At 49.9% G+C, this 18,848-nt stretch overlaps 1 protein-coding gene across 6 annotated transcripts in view; it reads left to right on the forward strand.

Moving 5' to 3' along the window:
• PKNOX2 (PBX/knotted 1 homeobox 2) overlaps positions 1–18,848 on the forward strand; it is a 297,298-nt gene that overhangs the window by 135,100 nt on the left and 143,350 nt on the right. The window lies entirely within an intron of this gene.

Consider the following 18,848-nt stretch of genomic DNA (forward strand, 5'->3'; position numbering starts at 1 on the left):
GGATTTGGGTGTCCTTGGAGGCCCTGGATTCAATCACCAGGGGATAGCAAGGGATGTACTAGTGCTTGGTGAGCATGCAGAATCCCCAGAGAATTAAAGTGCAGATTGCCCGAGCTGCAGAGTCCCTGACTCAGGTCTGAGATGGGGCCTGAAGATTCCCGTTTCTCATCAATTCCCAGAAGACAGGATCACATTTTGAAAAGTACAGGCTTTACCATCCAAGGGCTTCCCTGTTGGCTTGATGGTAAAGAACCCACTTGCTAAGATAGGAGATGCGGGTTCAGTCCCTGCATCAGGAAGATCCCCTGGAGAAGGGAATGGCAATCCACTCCAGTATTCTTGCCTGGGAAATGACATAGACAGAGGAACCTGGTTTGGGGTACAGGCCATGGGGTCAAAGAAGAGTCAGACACTAGTTATGGACTAAGCAACAACAAATGCTATCCAAAGTAAGGAAAATAGTTAACCATAATCCATTAAATTTGCACCTTATAGATATCCAAGCTAGTTAACAAAAGCTTCCAAGTGGGTTTAGAGGTCTGAATTATCTAGACACATGCTGTCCAGTAGCACTTTCTGCAGTGATAGTTATGTTCTATATCTGTGCTGGCCAATTTGGTAGCCACCAGCCACATCCAGTGACTGAAAACTTGAAATGCGGCTAGTACAACCGAGGCACTGAATTTTATGTTTACATTTGAATAACTGTGTGTGGCTAATGACCGCCATATTGGGCGAGCAGACTGGTCTCACACGCTTGTGTTGTGTGCTTAGTCACTCAGTCATATCCAGTTCTTTATGAACCCAGAGACTGTAGCCCACCAGGCTCCTCTGCCCATGGAATTCTCCAGGCAAGAACACTGGAGTGGGTTGTCATTCCCTTCTCCAGGGGATCTTCCTGACTCAGGGATAGAACCTGTGTCTCCTATCTCTTCTGCACTGCAGGTGGATTCTTTAGCCGCTGAGCCATCAGGGAAGCCAGATAGAGCTTAGTGAGGGCAAATATCCTGTTACCCAGGAAGATACATAGTTAAGTGGATGGCATCTCAAGAACCAAGGCTAGGTTAAGACACAATATTACAGCCACCTCCTCCTTCAGTGAGTTCCCTCTACCTAAAGACCTTCTCTGGACTCAAGTAATGAAACCTCTGCCTTCCTTTATGTACATGAATATCTAGGTATATTGCTCTCTGGGGGAGACAGGGATAGTTGGAATATATGAAGGGTAGGGTTTGGATATCCAAGTAGAGTGAATATGATGGATCTCTTAGGGACAATGTCAGCAGCAATACACCAGGGTCGTGACCCATGTGTTATGGGGAGAGAAAACAATAAAGGCATTTTCTGGAAGGAAATAGGAACCAGAAGGCAGTATGATTTGTTCATGGTTAAGTTGGGAAAATGAAAGGGTCAGGTTGAAAGGGAAAAGGTTCTTATTGAAAACTAGCTCTGCCACTTCCGAGTCATAGTGTCCTACATGAATTACGTAACCTCTCTAAGCCTGGGTCTCTCCATCTGTAAAAGGAAATAATCATGATACACAAGTACAGGGTTGTTTTGAGAATTAAATGAAATCATGGGGCTCGTGTACTTTACATGATGTACTTTTGAGATGGGAACTATTATTTTGTTCCATATACCACTGACCTCAGTCGTAGTTTCGGCAGCCATGGGCTGTCCCATAAGGGCAGCATGAGGGTCAGACTCTGGGAGTCCTTCCCTAGGTGAGTGGATCGGGGAGGGGTGTCCCTTCCTTGGGCAGAGGTGACCCCTAAGCCTGTAGGCCTCCTCCCCAGGAGTGAGCCTTTACAACAACCATGATGGATAGTGGTGCGTGTTAGCGCCAAGACACAAGAAATAGCATCACCAGAGAACCAACTTAAGCCTGGCCTGATTTAGTACAGAGAAAATGACAGCTGGTGTGCTCGGCTGGCTTCCACCCAGCAGAAGGCTATTTTTTGCAAATAAAATGGTAAGTTGCTAATCAGAAAGATAAATTAAGAAGCATTAAGATAATGATGGTCTAATCACCGTCCACACAGAGAATTGCTAGAGTGAATATCCAGGCTACCGAGTGCTTGAGCGCATTTGGCAATTATTTGTGTTATGAAGGGAATGATGGATTCCAGGCCTGTAATCCATCTATCTCAGGAAACCCACAAGACCAGCCTCCTCGGGGAGAGGACACCAGAGACTTGTGGAGGTCGTTTGAGCCTCTGCCCATCCCCATCCTCAGATCTGAGCAGCCTCCCCCAGACCATTCTTCATTCATGACTGTTTCACTACAGAGGTCCCCCATCTTCTGTGAGGGCACGTACTGGTCCAGCTTTTTAGGTAACCAGTAATCTTCTTCTCAGAGAAGGCAATGGCACCCCACTCCAGTACTTTTGCCTAGAAAATCCCATGGATGGAGGAGCCTGGTAGGCTACAGTCCATGGGGTCGTGAAGAGTCGGACACGACTGAGTGACTTCCCTTTCACTTTTCACTTTCATGCATTGGAGAAGGAAATGGCAACCCACTCCAGTATTCTTGCCTGGAGGATCCCAGGGATGGCAGAGCCTGGTGGGGCTGCCGTCTCAGGGGTTGCACAGAGTCAGACATGACTGAAGCGACTTAGCAGCAGCAGCAGCAGCAATCTTCTTCTTGAAGACTGACCACATGGGGATCGGCTCTAGTTTGAGAGAAGTAGAAGAAGCCCTATCTGGGAGTGAGTCGGCCACACAGCGGAGAATGGAATCCAGGCTTGCCCCTGTGCTTTCTGTAGGCTATTAGGCAGACACTCTGTCCCATGAGCCTACAGTCTGGAGGAGGATCAAGATCATGCAGACCGTTGTTCCCCCTCTTCTTCAGCTGGGGACCCCAAGGCCTCAGGTGGGTAATAGGTCCAATAAATCAGAGACAGAGCCAAAGTTAGAACCCAGGATAGTGCTCCTACACATCTCTTCTACCTTGAAAAAGGCTCTCACACTAGTCAGAGAAAACCTTCCCCAGATTCCCATTCTCTCCTGAAATCCACTTGAGATAAGGTGTTGGGAAATTAAACTGAATAAAATGAAGACCCAATTGTCTGGTCTATAGTCTTGACAGTTAGACTGAGGGGCCTGGATTTGATCTAATGTTATTTGGTTGCTAAGTTGTGTCCGACTCTTTATGACCCCATGGACTGCAGCACACCAGGCTCCTCTGTCCTCCACTGTCTCCTGGAGTTTGCTCAAACTCATTTCCATTGAGTTGGTGATGCTATCTGACCATCTCATCCTCTGCCACCCCCTTCTCCTTTGTCTTCAATCTTGCCCAGCATCAGGGTCTTTTCCAATGAGTCGGCTCTTCCCATCAGGTGGCCAGAGTATTGGAGCCTCAGCTTTAGCAACAGTCCTTCCAATGAATGTTTAAGGTTGATTTCCTTTAGGATAGACTGGGTTGATCTCCTTGCAGTCCAAGGGGCTTTTCAAGAGTCTTCTCCAGCAGCACAAGTGGAAGGCATCAGTTCTCCAGTGCTCAGCTTTCTTTGGTGATGGACAGGGAGGCCTGGCGTGCTGCGATTCATGGGGTTGCAAAGAGTCGGACACGACTGAGCGACTGAACTGAACTGAACAACAGCTTACTTTATGGTCCAACTCTCACATCCGTACATGACTACTGGAAAAGCCGTAGCTTTGACTATACGGACCTTTGTTGACAAAGTGAAGTCTCTGCTTTTTAATATGCTGTCTAGCTTTGTCAGAGGGGCTATCAATCACCGAACTTCTCTGAAGCTTCAGGGTAGCCTCACTCGGATCCTCATCTGTAAAATGGGGATAATAAATGACTTAGCCCATAGGTTTGCAATGAGATGCCGATGAAAGGTTGCATTTAACGTGCTGTGCTTGACCTCCTCCTTCTTCCTGGGGGTTAATGCGGTGGTGGCAGTAGCAGCGGAGGCAGCCATCCCATCGCAGCAGCAGTTCTGTCCTAGGCGGTGGGGTACCAGGGCCAGCGTGGGCCAGCTTGCAAGAGCTGACTGCTAAATTTTCAGGAATTTGGCAAGCCAAAAGCACAGCCATTATTAAAATTATGTAGGCTTCAATTAAATTATATTGAACACAAAGGTAATAAATACTCAAAACTCATGGGTTCCTGGGCATTCTTCTACATTTTACTGTTATCTATGCCCTTGAGTTTGTTGATGCCTATTGTGTCTGAATGGTGGAAATGCTATTATATATGATGGCATACTACTTACTCTGCATCTCTGCCCTTATTGGTATGTTTAAATGGGCCACGTGGGAATATTATTTCAGAGAGCAGTTTGTTGTTGAATATTTACCAGCAGTCCACAGGTCCCGGGTGGGTCACGAGTGACCAGGGAGGCGTTGTGAGGGTCTGGTCAAGAGGATTAACGAGGGACCAATAGACAAGCCCCCATCTCAGTGTTGGGCACACGGCGTACACTCAGTTTTTTTTTTAATTAATTAGTTAATTTCTTTCTTTTGACACTGCTGGATCTTCACTGAGGCACGCTGGCTTTCTCTACTATTTTCTAGTTGTGGTGCGTGGGCTTCTCAATGCAGTGGCTTCTCTTAATACCGAGCATAGTCTCAAGCTTGGTAGCTGTAGCTCTCGGGCTTATTTGCCCTGCAGCATGTGGAACCTTCCTGGAGCAGGGATCGAACCTGTGTTCCCTGCATTGGCAGGCAGGTTCTTATCCACTCGACCACCAGGGAAACCCTGCACACTCAGTAAACGATGGGCGGAACTGCAGAGACATGGAAGGAAGAAAGGAAGGAGGAAGAGCAGAACTTGGGACAGGACACCGATGCTGACAGGTGGGTGAACGTGCAGAGTCAGCACCTGAAAGGGACTTTAGTGTTTCACCAACTTGGATTCCTGAACACTTTGTGTGTCAACTGGGTTTTTTAAAAACCAAGTAATATCCTAAAGTTATTAGGAAGCTGTCACTGAAACATCTCCGGGTAAACAATTTTGTAGAGGAGAGAATCCTTCTGAAATAAAACTTTCTTCCCCTCAAACTGAAATTTTGTGTAAAAATGGATTTGGACTCAATTCCTTCAAAGTAAAGTTCATCAGACTTCATAAAAGGATTGAGTCCAAGGTCCTGGTGTGTGCTGACTGACTGTGCCATCTCTTGCTTCTGGCTGAGAAAGGGGCTGGGAGCCCCTTTCCCCACCGCTCCCTGCCAGCCCCTGGGGCTGGGGGCGTCCTGGCCTGAGGGTGCTGCTGAGCCTCCCGCCCCGATAACTACTCGGCTGGCCGCATAAGGGCCAGGGCAGTGCTTGGCAGTGTATTCTCCTTCCCCTGGTGACTCAGACAGTACAGAGTCCACCTGCAATGCAGGAGACCTCGGTTCAATCTGTGGGTTGGGAAGAAACCCTGGAGGAGGGCATGGCAACCCACTCCTGTATTCTTGGAAATATCCCTGGACAGAGGAATATGCCTGGAAATATGCCTGGAAAATCCCATGGACAGAGGAGCCTGGAGGGCTACAGTCTGCAGGGCTGCAGAGAGTCAGACACGACTGAGCGACTAAGCATTCCTTCCTCTTTCCCCTCCAAGTTCCGTGTGAGCCGGGCCTCAGGCTCCCTCTGGGAGGGACATCTGCAGCTGGAGCCCTTGGCCCTTTCCCGCTCAGGGGGCTGGCGAGGCTGTTTGGCCAGAGTTCCCAGGGGTGGCTTGGCCAGAATGCGTGAGGAAGGATGGTGTGTGTCGTAAGCGTCAGGCAGAGTACAGCTGGAGGTTCTTCTTGTTCCTTCCTGAAAGGGGCGGAGTCACCGATGCTTTCATCCTGGATGTGGGTCCCCTCATGAGACCAGGCTCATGAGAGCTCATGAGAGCAGGCCCTTCTGAACCCCCTGCTGCCCAACTGCTTGCCAGCCGGGGATGCGGAGACCCTTTGACTTGGGCCTTTCTCTCCCTTGGCCCCTCACCATTAACCATCTTACTACATTAATCCCCATCATCACCATATGAAGTGCAGATTTTACTATCCCATTTTACAGATGAGAAAACAGAGGCACAAGGAGATCTTGTAGCTACTACACAGTGGCATGGGGACTCTGTTCAGATCTGTCTGACCCCAGGGTCCAGGCCAATGCAGACACTGTAGCATTTAGGGAGTGACTGGTGGGAAAAGAAGCAGCAGCATCTCTTTGAGGGAAGATTCAAGTGGAGGCTCAGCTGAGGTACCCTGCATGCAGGCTACTCACCCACTCCCAACTCCACCAAGCTGACTGAGCATCTCTTGTGGGGTGACTTGGTAAAGACTACTCCCCAACCCTGCACAGAGCCACTGGGCCTGCAGCCTGGGGAGAGGATGTGTTAGCAGCCAAATACTCTGGGGGTCCTTCTAGAAAAAGAGCCCAGATCCCCCACCCGTGTTGGCAGGGAGGAAGGGGTCCTCAGGGTCTCACCAGATGGGGTAGTCACTCCCTCTCCGCTCTGTCCAAAGCCTTGGAATCCACAGGCAGAGAGCAACACGTGGCTTTGGGCTAGTTCCCAGCTAAGGGGGTGGGGCGGTGGGGAGGAGGAATGGGGCTGGAAATTCCTGAAGACTTAGTCTTCTGAGGAACAAACGAATCTTCCCCCTCCCGGGTCTCCTCGGCAGCTGCTGCCGAGCTGCAGAATTTATCGAAGGCCTTCACGCGTTATGACAGACTGCTAATGAGGGCGGCCAGGGCTTCTGCTTTCTTCGCTTTCTAATTTGCCTGGGATTCTGCCCCTGAGAGGGGGCAAGTGACTTGGAAGCCAGGAGGGCCCCCCAGAGCCCTGCAGCCTGTCAGCAGGGCTTGGCTTGAAAGGCTCCTGCCGAGGGCCACCCAGGGGGCTGCTCCCAGGTACCTGCCAGGGATGTGAAACATGCCCTGGGATTAATGGGAACCAGATGGGCAGGGCGGCCCCTCCACCTGGCCTCCACCAGAGAATGCTCAGATTTCTGGCATTGTGGTGAAGATTTTCTGAGGATTTCTATAATACTGGTTTGGGGTTTGTTGTTGTTGTTGTTTTTGCTTCAGTCCACATGCCCAGAAACAGAAGCTGGGACTTCTGGAGCTTTTTGTCCAAATGTAAAGAAGAGGTGGGTAAGGAAGGACTTTTGAGATCGCTCAGTGTCATGGTCTCCACCCAGGTCTCCCCTTAGAATCACTGCGGAGCTTTTAAAAATGACCTGGGCTTGAGCCCTACCCCAGATCACTGCATAAAATCCTCTGGGGAAGGATTCCAGATGTTTTATTTTAAAAGCTCCCGAGATGTTTCAACGAGCTGCCCAGGTTGGGAACCGGTGAACTCTCCCTTTATAGAGGAGGAAAATGAGGCCCAGGTTGAGGAAGCGATCAGCTCACAGTCCCATGATCAGGACCAGTTACTTTACCTCCAGTCGCAGCTGAAAATGTGTTCTACCAGGCAACAAGGGGCCCTCTTCTGTGGCCCCATAACCTCTTGCTCCTTCCCTGATGGCTCTGCAGATAAAGAATCTCTCCTGCAATACAGGAGACACAGGAGACACAGATTTGATCCCTGGGTTGGGAAGATCCCCTGGAGGAGGAAATGGCAACCCACTCTAGTATTCTTGCCTGGGAAATCCCATGGACAGAGGAGCGTGGCCAGCTACAGTCCCTGGGGTTGCAAAGAGTTGGACACGACTGAGCGACTAAGCAAGGCAGGCAACTCCTCGCTCCCAGAGCCTGTACTGAAGATGCCTGTGTCCCTCCCGTCCTCAGAACTGGGCATCAGCACACCTCCTGTAGGACCTGTCCACCCAAGCTCCTCTCACTTGTCATAAGGGACCATACAAAGCCTTGCTGCTCAAAGTGTGGCCTGAGGACAAGCAGCACCAGGGCCATCTGGGAGGTGGTTAGAAATGCCTCTGCCAGTCTCAGCTCCCGACCCAGACCCACGGAACCTGCATTTGAGCAAGATCCCCAGGTGATTCATAAGCACCGGGAAGGTGGAGAAGCACTGGTGTTTGTTCTTTAACGCCCACCCTCTGTCAGAGTCACGGGTGTCGAGATTTTGTGTCTCAACAGTCGAGTTGCCTTCTCCTTGAGAAAGGGGACTGTGGCTGTGGTCCTGTTGGGTCTCACACAGAGCACGGAACTCAGAGCACAGTCCTAGGCGCACAGTAGGTGCTTTTCCCCTGACCTGGAGCAATCGTGTGTGGACATCTCAGGAGAATGGACATAGAGTCCGGAGTCCATAACAGCCAAGGGCCCTGTCACCCAGGGAAGAGCTCTCAGCTGCCGGCTGGGAGCAGCCCCAACCAGTGGAGCAAGCCCACTTCCCAGCCAGGGCAGCAGGGGAGGACGGAGCATCTCCTCCTCACCCACCTCGGCCACTGGCCACCGTGTGACCTGGGTGGGTACTGCAGGTTGGTCCTCCGGGTTCCTTTTCTCCGAAATAGAGGGGCTAGTATCTGTTCCACAGACCTGCTGAGGTCACCTCAACTTTGGGGCGCCTGGTGAGAGTGTGAAAGTATTAGTCGTTCACTCACGTCTGACTCTTTGTGGCCCCGTGGATTGTAGTCCACCAGGCTCCTCTGTCCGTGGAATTCTCCAAGTGAGAATACTGGAGTGGGTAGCCATTCCCTTCTCAGGGTATCTTCCCAACCCAGGGATCAAACCCAGGTCTTCTGCACTGCAGGCAGATTCTTTACTATCTGAGCCACCAGGGAAGCCAGGGGATACCTGGTAGGCAGCCAGTAAATGCTTTGAATGATAATTCAATGAGATAATCAGCATGAAGGCCCTTTGCCACTTCCACCCTGATTTATTTATAAGGCCATTTTCTCTTTCAGTCTATGGGGTCGCACAGAGTCGGACACGACTGAGCTACTTCACTTTCACTTTCTCTTTTTAAAATTATTTATTTATTTATTTTTAATTAATTAATTTATTTTTGGTTGTGCTGAATCTTTGCTGAGGCTCATGGGCTCTCTCTAGTTGCAACGAGCGGGGTCTACTCTCTCGGTGCTTGGGCTTCTCATTGCTGTGTCTTCTCTTGTGGATCACAGGCTCTATGGTGCAAGGGCTTCAGTGGTTGTGGCTCCCAGGCTCTAGAGCACAGGCTCAGTAGTTGTGACGCTCAGACTTCATTGCCCCAAGGCATGTGGGATCTTCCTGGATCAGGGATGGAACCCATGTCTCCTGCATGGCGGGCGGAGTCTTGACCACTGAACCAAGGAAGTTCTAAGGCCATTTTCTTATTCTTCTCTTTCCCATTTTCTGGATAAGCAAACTGAGGCCCAGTTCTCAGCTCCAAGCTGTGGGTTCTGGGTCAGATTCGAGCAGAAGCATTTGCCCCTGGTGCTGTAGTCAGAGGCTCCATGGGAGGAGGGGGTGCTTACAGAGGAATGGAACAAGGGTCACCCTGGCCAGAGCACGGAGTTCACCCAACCAGGTCCTAATGGCAGAGGAGATGAAGGTGTGGGTCGGAAGACTAGGACCTTAAATCACTTTAAAAAACTGCTGCTTACCACCAGCATGCCACCCGGCGCTCATTAAATGTGTAAGCACCTTCACCGGAGGCCTGTGCCGTCTGGATGCTTCATCCTTTGCCCAATAACCGTTAATCAGCCCGCAGCAGCAGCACCAGCCCTGCGAGGGCTGGGTCTTGCCTGGCAACCACAATCTGTTCCTATTTCATCTAAAAATAAAATGGATCGGATGTTGTGTTTCTCCCCCACCCCCAGCATGAAAGAGTGAAGGATCAGAGCGTTCTCCCAATCCCCACCCCCACCCTTGATGAAAAATTAACCAGCTGTGCAGAGCGAATGAATCCCTAAAGGGGAATGAGGTCTCTGATGTGAGTGGGGTTGGGTTCCGGGAACTCCAAAAAAATCCTCCTGGTTGTTAATTCTCTGGCCCCTGGATCTGCGGAGCAGTGCGGACAGGTGTATATAGCATGCTAATCGCCCCTCTGCCCGCAGCCAGCTGTGCCAGCAACTGGTGGAGCCAAGGAGGCCTGGCCGGGGTTTTGATGTGATGTAAGTCCCTGTGTGCTTTAGGGGGAGATGGAGTTGCCTGAAGCTCACTGCTTGTTTATCTCGGTCTCCTTCTCTTCTTCAGTGGGTTTCCTGATGGCTGAAGCTGAGTGTTACTTGCAGCTGAACCCCAGTACCTAATGGAGACTGACACTTAGCTGTGACTGGAATAAGCAAATGAATGCATGAATGAGGACTGAGGGTCTGCTCCACAGGCTCATGCAGTTCCGGGGATACCATTCATTCATTCATTCATTCACTCATTAGGTCAGTCAACAAACATTCCTCAGGGTTACAAACAGTGTGCAGTTCATTCAGTCATTTACTTTCATTCATTCATTCATTCAGTAAACACTATGCCCCAGGCCTTGTTTGTCCTGGGAATGCACAGATAAAATGCTCACTGTCTGCTGGGGAGACACATCAGTAAGCTGAAAGCATCAGTGAGCGCATGATGACAGCCTTGAGAGTGGATTCCCGAGGTGCTGAGGAGCCCAGAGAGGGGTACCCACCTCCACTGAGGAGATGGGGGCTTCCCCAGGGGCGGTAATACCTGAGCTGAGTCTGGAAGGGTGCACAGGAATTAGCCAGGCAGCACTGCTGGGAGAAGGGGTCTCTGAGAGGGAGCGGAGCCGGGCCCAGGACTATGACTGCACATGGGCGTCATGACGATGCCCCAGCCCAGAGGTGGCAGCTGGCACAGCAGGGAGAGCAAGGGGGCCCAGGACAAGTGTTGGTGGAGTGTGGGGTCACTGTCTCACACATACAGCAGGAGGCAGTGGGCACTGATTCGCTGTCTCCCACCCTGGGAGTTTATAGTAGGCTCTCTCCCCGGAGCCGGATGGGTACCTGGGGTGGGGCTTGGGGGGCCAGGCCCATCAGGCCCTACTCTGAAGCCTCTAAGCTCTGGACTCTTCTCCTCTTCTCACCCTGGGCCACGCTGGCCAGGCGAGAGTAATGTGCAGTCTCCAAGGCCGGGGTGCCCAGAACACACCTTCTAGAGCTGGGCCGAGTCATCCCCTCACGTCTTTGGCTAGGCACTGGGAAAAACAGTATGGAAGTTTCTCAAAAAGCTTGACATAGAGTCGCCACATACATAGCCCAGCAGTCCCAGTCCTATGGCTATACTCTAGAGAACTGACCGCTGAGACTCTAACAGACATTTGTGCACCCACATTCATAGCAGTGTTATTCACAATGGCCAAAGGTGGAAGAGCGGCCATCAGCAGATGAATGGATAAACAAGATGTAGTATATACATACAGGTACAGGGGACCAGTGTCCAACCATAAAAGCGAACTGATTCTGCTACAACTGGTATGGGCCTTGACATCATTAGGCTAAGTGGAAAAAAAATGAATAAACCAGACACAAAAGGACAAATGTCATGTGAACCCACTTTAAAAAAAATTATTTATTAATTTTTGGCTGTGCTGGGTCCTCCTTGCTCTGCGGGCTTTCTCTAGTTGCGGTGCATGGGCTTCTCAGTGCAGTGGCTTCTCTTGTTGCAGAGCACCAGCTCCAGGGCATGTGGGCTTCAGGAGTTTCAGCTCCTGCACTCTAGAGCACAGGCTCCATAGTTGTGGCACACGGGCTGAGTTGCTCCACGGCATGTGGGATCTTCCCAGATGAGGGATCGAACCTGGGTCTCCTGCATTGGCAGGAGGATTCTTTACCACTGGGTCACCTGGGAAATCCCTGTACCCACTTCTGTGAACTGTCTAGAGCAAGCAAGTTCATAAAGACATAAAGTAGATTAGAGGTTATCAGGGGCTGGGGGCATCACGGGGCTGGGGAGTTATTGCTTGAAAAATAATATAGCAATGCCATTTGGGATGATGGAGAAGTTTTGGAAATGGGTAGTGATCATGGTTGCATAGCATTAATATAATTAATGACACTGAATTGTGTACTTCAAAGTAGTTAGAATGGCATATTTATGTTATATATGTGACCACCACTTTTTTTTTTTTTCCTAAAGAGTCCTAGGCTGGCTTTTGCAAAAGATGAACGAACCAATCAATACTTGATCTCATGGACCCTCTCTGGCCCGCCTACCCGGCAGGCTTTTCTCCCCCCTAGGATTTCTCTCAGCATTGAGTTCTGCCAGGCTGGCGTGTTTCATTTTTGTTTTTATTTCCTGCATCTGCATCTGCTACCACCAGAATCTATTACTGCTCTCCGGGGCTCATGCCCCTGACAGCGATTATTTGTACATGTAAATCAGAGCGCCCGGGACAAAGCTTTAATGACAGTCTCTGATGGAGGCGGCGGCGGTTGCAGGATTGGAGTGAGTGCCAGCTCCCCCCCACACAGGTCTCCTTTGGTGCGTCATGTTCAGGAACTGGGTAGGGGGCGAGGGGCTGAGACCAGCTGGTTCAGGTTCAAGGGACCCTTGCCTGTGGTAACGTTGATTTTGGATCCTGGGGGCACTGCTGTGGTGTCCTCGAAAGGCAGGCTTCGAGTTTGACTCCCCAGATCCTACTACACGGCTGGGCAGGTTAGGATCGTCAGGACTTAGCGGGTCCAGTCTTGTGCTGAAGATGGCTTCCATCCATGAGGCTGGCTGCGGCCACCCCTTCCTTTCCCCCCTTCCTTTCTATCTATCAGTGACTTTGCAGCCCTAGAAGGCAGGCAGGGGGTCCTTTCAGACCTGAGTCCAGGCTACTTTATACCTAGAAGTGTTTGCCCTGAGAGAGAGGAAGTACAACAGGTCAAGACTGGAGACAGTTATCCACTCTCGATGTGCGTGTGAAATGTGGAAACTGGGGAGGAGGTGTGGGGTGAACAAGAACCCAGAGGGTGGGGCAGACTGAGGGTGTTACAGGCTTGCTTTAGGGAAAGGGGGGCGGTCACCATGGACCCACCAAGCTATTTACAGGCTGATCAGGGACCCCCACGCTATTTACAGTCCAACACCAAAGGGACCAAACAAAGGGCAAAGCAGCATCCTAGAGCACCCTGCTCTTTGTGTGAAAACAGACCTGTTTGGGTGTGCACAGAACATCCCTGGGAGGGAGATCTAGAAATTGTGATGCTAATCGCCTCTGGCTGTGAGGTGGAAGAATGGGGACTCAAGGTCAGAGGTATGAGAAATGCTTAGGTTTCCATACTTAATGTTTTCTGCTCCTTAAATTCTTTACCTTCTTTGCTGTATGTTTTTAAATTTTAATTAAGAATTAATTAATTTTTGGTTGCACTGGGTTTTCCTTGCCGCTCGGACTTTTCTCTAGTTGCGCCGAACAGGGGCTACTCTCTGGTTGCAGCGCGAGGGCTTCTCATTGAAGTGGCTTCTCTTGTTGCAGAGTACAGGCTCTAGGCGCTTAGGCTTCAGTAGTTGTGGCCCACGGGCTTAGTTGCTCTGCAGTATGTGGGATCCTCCCAGACCAGGGATGGAACCCGTGTCCCCTGCATTGGCAGGTGGATTCTTATCCACTGAACCACCAGGGAAGTCCTACATATGCTTTTAATCGCCTAATTACAGAAACAAATTTTAATTTTTTTTTTTTTTTTTTTTTTAGCCAAACTACGTGTTGTAAGTAGGCAGGTGGCTAATGGGCAAGTTATGGAGAGGTCTCTATGCACCCACTCCTCTGGGTCCTTGCAGCCAGTGCTCTTCCAGGGATGGTGGACATGTGGGCAGAGAGGCGCTCTTGTTCCCCAGGGAACTCATCCAGGTGTTGGGTGTTCCTAGCATCTCTTTTTTAGGAAGAGAAATTTCTTCTTCAGAATTCATTTGCTTGTTCTTTGTCCAACCTCCTGGAGGAATACCTATGCCCATGTGTCTGAAAGACTCTTCTCCCTCTCAGGGTTCTTTTGCACATTTTTTCTCTTTAAATTTTGGGGTGAATTAGGCCTTATCAATGCGGAGAAGGCACTGGCACCCCACTCCAGTACTCTTGCCTGGAAAATCCCAAGGACGGAGGAGCCTGGTAGGCTGCAGTCCATGGGGTCGCTAAGAGTCGGACAGGACTGAGCGACTTCACTTTCACTTTTCACTTTCATGCATTGGAGAAGGAAATGGCAACCCACTCCAGTATTCTTGCCTGGAGAATCTCAGGGATGGGGGAGCCTGGTGGGCTTCCGTCTATGGGGTCGCACAGAGTCAGACACAACTGAAGCGACTTAGTAGCAGCAGCAGCAGGCCTTATCAATGAGCAGCCTCATGTTGAAGTTTTTGTTGAATAGTTGTAACACACACACACACACACACACACACACACACACACACCCCTGGGGAAATACAACGTCTCCCTTCTCACTATAACCCTCTTACTCAAATGTCTTCAAAATGGCTGAGGATATTACCGTTAATCTCATTTCCCCAGACATTGATGGAGGGAGAAAAACACTCAGAGTGTTACAGAATATTCTGGGCAACGGAAAACTGTGTGCTAAGGAAGGAAGTTGTCTCCTGAGCTGAACTCTGTAGTTCACTGCCATTAATGTTGTCATAATATTTTTCTTAAATAACAAAGCTCCCTAACATGACTATCCCACTTAACTTGTAATTTCAGACAGTTATTTCCATGTTAACTGGAGGAAATTAAGACATTAAACTGAAACACAAATGACTCTTGCTTTAAGTTGTTTTGAATGTCCCTATGAAGGAACTAGTTGTTATTGTATTTTCATTACTTTCGTTTCCACAAGTATTTATGGGCCCTTACAGAACTGTGGGTTATTCAGGAGCCTGAGATAAGCCCCCTTCCCCAAACTTAGGAGCTGCAAGAACGCATGGAAAGGACGGAGAAAATCGAGCTAAGTAGAGAGTCTAGGAGAAATGGAATTGGATGGAGAAAGAGCCTTGGGAATTGGCCATGGAGGATGAAAGATAGTGGGGAGAGGAAAGGGTGGGTGGAGAGGCGGTGGTCGGCACTTGAGTGAGCTGGGAAATGAGATCCAGCTCTCCTCAGAAAAGTTTTGTGCGTGTCTAGGACCCTGTGTGATTCTGATGGGAAGGGCGTGAGCTTTAAAGTAAAAACACCTGTGCATCGATCCTGCATCTGCTATTCATCAGCTCCGTGGCATCCAGGATGTCACCCTACCAAGAATCCTTTTCTTCATCTGCATGCACGGTGCTGGCATGTCATACAAGGTTGTCTTAAGATTCCATAAGCTCATGCGTGGTGCTACTGGTACCTGACAATCACCAGCTTTCTCACCACCTGCCTCTTGTGGAGTATTGGGGTCCAGTAAGAGGTAGGAAGGGGCTTCCCCGGTGGCTCGGCGGTAAAGAGTCCGCCTGTGATGCAGAAGATGCGGGAGACCTGGGTTCAGTCCCTGGGTGGAGAAGATCCTCTGGAGGAGGGCATGGCAACCCACTCCAGGCAAGTATTCTTGCCTGGAGAATCCCATGGACAGAGGATCCTGGCAGTCTACAGTCGATAGGGTCGCAAAAAGTCAGACATGGCTGAAGCGACTTAGCACTCTTGCACACATGCAAGAGGAAGGAGAGAGATGTGGTTACAGGGAGAAGTAAACACCAGGCTGAGGAATTGGAGCTCTGTCTTGCCAGGCACAAAGACCCAGAGAAACAGAGTAGTAAGGGTCATGCTTTAGTTGGATCCATCTCATGGTGGCCTCTGTCTGGGAGGACTGGCCAGGCAGGGGAACTAGAGGCAGGACCACAGTATTGCAGGAATTTTGTCATGGATATAAGTGGCATCTCCTAGAACATAGGGATCGGGCTTAAAGACTTTGTGGATAAGAAGATGGGCAGAGGAACAAGCCAATGATGAACCTAGACCTTGGAGCCAGAGTGTGGAGACTGCCATGATGCTATGGACAGAAAGGAGCCAGGCGCCCTGAAAAACTGATGGGGGGGTTGGTACTGAGCACAGCTTGACTTGAGGTGACAGCCGGACACCCAGAGGAAACGTCAGGCTGAGAGGAAAGTCCTAGGGAGAGTGGTCAGCTCCAGAGGAATTTGTGAGTCAAGCCCTCCCGTGGATCGAACCTGCGGCTGTGCACACTTGTGCACGTGCATTTGTGTATGGTGCACGTGTGTGCACGTGTGTGTGTGATCTGCATGTGTGTGCCACGCGCAGAGCCAGAGAGCATCGTGAGGGCTCGAGGTGGCCTTTGGTGGATGCCTGTGTCCACAGTGATCAGTAGCGGTGGGGCCACACCGAATAGGGTGGATCCCGGGGTCGTATGGGCACCGAGTTAAAGGGAAATGAGGTCAGGACAAGGCCGCTGGATTTCGTGAGAAGGTGGCTTTCAAAGAGAGGGCGGTTTCAGAGCCTGAGCCGACACAACTGCCCCCTTCCTGCCCAGCCATAACCTTTCTTGTCTGGACCGTGTTTGCGTCTGGCTTCAGTTGTTTATTCTTTCCTAGATTGCTGGGTCCCCCTCTTCCCTCATCTGTACCTTGTGTGAGTCTCCCCCTGCCCGCGTGTGCACAAGCATTTTGAGAATGTCCTTTTGCTCTCTCCACCTCGCACACCTCGCCCTTGGGAGGCAGCTTCTCCATCCAGTGAAGGATGAAGCTGAGCTCCCAGGTGCTCAGGAAAAATACCTCGGGGTCATCCCAGCCCCTCTCTTCCTCTCACAGTTGACACCTGTGAATTCAGAAACCTGGTTGGACCAAACCCATCACCACTGGTGTTCCCACCTTGGTCCGTGTCTCCGTTGCCTCGCACCTGGGTTGTTGTGAAAACCCCCGACCCATTGTCCTGCTTCACCCTTTCCCTCTTCGGTCTGTTGTCAAGCCCGCAGCCAGAAATGCCAACATGATAAGCAGATCCCACCACTCCTCTGCCCAAAAGCCGCCAGTGGCTTCCCATTTTGCCCAGAATGAAGATGCAAGCCTAGCCCGGCCCTGCCTGACCGGGTGCTTGCCAGTTCAGCCACATCTCCCAGAGCGGCCACACTGGCCTCCTCTCTGTTCCTCCAACATCCCCTCCCGCCTGGAACACTGTCCAGTCTCTGCTCTGCTGCCATCTAACCAGCGAGACGCCTATAGGTTGTCACCAATATGACCACCTCGTAGAAAAGAGCAACCCCCGCCTGACTCCTGATACCCACCCAACCCCTTTGGTTCTGGCTTATTTTTGTCTGTCTTGAGTACTGTGCATTTGCTTGTCTATTTATTATCTAATCCAATTGTATTCTTTTTTTTTAAGATTTTTTTTAATGTGGACCATTTTTAAAGTCTTTACTGAATTTGTTACAAATTTTTTCTTTTTTTTTATACTTTGGTTTCTTGGCTTCAAGGCATGTAGAATCTCAGCTCCTGGACCAGGGATCGAACCCATACCCCCTGTGCCGAAAGGCAAAATCTTAACCCCTGGACCACCAGGGGAGTCCCTAAAAGTGTATTCTATGAAGACGGAGAGTTTGTTTTCTTTATTGCTGTGAATTCAGTGCCTGGCACATAGTGGGTGGATAATAAACAGGAGCTGAATGAAGGAAAACTAACATTCGCAGGGTACTTAAGATGTACTGAGCTGTGTCTTGAACACTTTGACTAATATTTAGTTGTTACTCTAAAGCGTATCAAATAATACTCTACAGATTCCTCAAAGCAATCTGTAGAGTATTATTATTCCCATTGTATAGATGAGGAAACAGATAAATACAGATATAAATCAATATTTATTATTCAAGCTGAGGATTCAGATTAGAGGCAGAGAGCAAGGTAGAGGGGATGAGGAGATCATTCAACTTCCATTTGCTCTCATTCATTTACCCATAAAATATTTGGGAAGCACTTGAGTATGTCATGTCCTCTGCTAGTTTCTGTGGATCTGAAATTGAATAGAAAACTATTCTCAGTGTCCAGCCTGATGGTGGAAACAGCTGTTTAAACAAAACTTAGAGCAATATGGTAGGTGCTGAAAGAGATAGAAACTCATCATTCAGAAAGCATGGGCAAGAAAGGGTTTCATCTAGAGAAGTCAGAGAGGGCTCCCTGGAGGAGGTGACATTGGCAGTGAATCTCTGAATGTTATGTGTTCAAGAAAATAGGCTCTTCCTGGAAGGATACAGGCCAAGATCTTTTTTTTTTTATAAGATTTTTTTTCTTTTTTTTAAATGTGGACTGTTTTTAAAGCCTTTATTGAATTTGTTACAACATTGCTTCTGTTTTATGTTTCTAGAGGGTTTTAGCCCCGAGGCATGTGGGATCTTAGCTCTCTGACCAGGGATCAAACCCTCATTCCCTGCACTGAAAGGCAAAGTCTTAACCACTGGACCATCAGGGATTTTCCTAGGCCAAACTCTTGAGCCCGTCACGTGGGGCCACAGCCGAGTCTGCGCTGGAGTCACGGCCTCGTCTCCTCCATAAACTTCTTATTGGTTCCTGGATCGCGCTGCTATTTCCTGCCCTTGCAAATGCCACTTCCTCTGTCTGGACCGCCCTCCTCCCCACCCCTCAGTGTCCCCTCCACCCCAGGATGGCTCTGTGCTCTCTTTTGAGCTCTGTATTACCCTCCTGACAGACTAGCTCACTGTCACAGTTGTGTGACCCCCTCCGAACCAGGACCTCTCTGAGGACAAACAGTCTTAACCCCGTCATTCTTGCTGCTGTGTGACATCAGCGGACCTCTCACATGGTGGACATTCAATGTTTTTGTTTTTTTTTTTTTGGTCAAACTACACAATTTTGAGATCTTAGTTCCGTGACTAGAGATCGAACCCGTGCCTCCTGCAGGGGAAGCGCGGAGTCCTAACCACTGGAAGGGAAGTCCTTCAACATACTTCTGCTGGACTGAGCTGAGCCTGGGCTGGAGGGGAGAAGAGGACTTTTGTGGCTTGGGAAGACCCACCAGCATGAGAGTGGCTGGAAACAGCAGCTGAGCAGCCCTGGTGGAATGAGCGGCAGACTGAGGTCAGGTCCCTCAGGAGGCGGCGTCAAGGAAACAGGAGCCCCTG

This window comes from Bubalus bubalis, chromosome 5 (assembly GCF_019923935.1).
Source record: "Bubalus bubalis isolate 160015118507 breed Murrah chromosome 5, NDDB_SH_1, whole genome shotgun sequence".
NCBI classification, from domain to species: Eukaryota; Metazoa; Chordata; class Mammalia; order Artiodactyla; family Bovidae; genus Bubalus; species Bubalus bubalis.